This window comes from Phalaenopsis equestris, unplaced genomic scaffold (assembly GCF_001263595.1).
Source record: "Phalaenopsis equestris unplaced genomic scaffold, ASM126359v1 Scaffold000200, whole genome shotgun sequence".
In the NCBI taxonomy this organism is placed as follows: Eukaryota; Viridiplantae; Streptophyta; class Magnoliopsida; order Asparagales; family Orchidaceae; genus Phalaenopsis; species Phalaenopsis equestris.
The window spans coordinates 8,817-9,405 of NW_018164642.1; positions in this window are offsets into that span (position 1 = coordinate 8,817).

Below are 589 nucleotides of genomic sequence, written 5' to 3' on the forward strand. Positions count from 1 at the left end.
TTTCACAGCATATTTTAACAATTCAATTGGCCAGATTGAAAAGTAAATTAAGAGCGGAGTTGAAAACCATCACAAATTATTTTATATTTTAACATTGACACATCCAAATTATCTCTTCATTTCACCATATCTTAGAGTAGGGAGAAAGATAAAGGAAACTACTTAGAATTCATCAGAAAGACATAATAAAACACAAATTTCATATATAAAAGAAAGTTCATACAACAATAATAAACAAACAACACTTATCTGAGACTCTTTCTCAAAGCATATCCCTTGTAGCCTCTCTTAGGAAATATAGAAAGAAGAAATCTATCACTTCTCTTCCTCTCCAACACTTCTTAGAGAAGAATTCACACTTAAACTCACCACAAAAACTCAAAACTATAAAGAAAACAATTAACTAAAGGTGTGGAATAGCATGAAATGATGTAAAGTGGAAAGAAGAGATGCGAAGGGGTGATGGATGGCTGAGAGGGGCGACAAAAATGAAGAAAGGGGCCTTTTCTGATCAACTTCGGCTTTAAATAGAGCCTAGGGTCGGTTCTCCAATAGTTGTGTCTAAAAAATTTTTTAAAGAACACAAAAT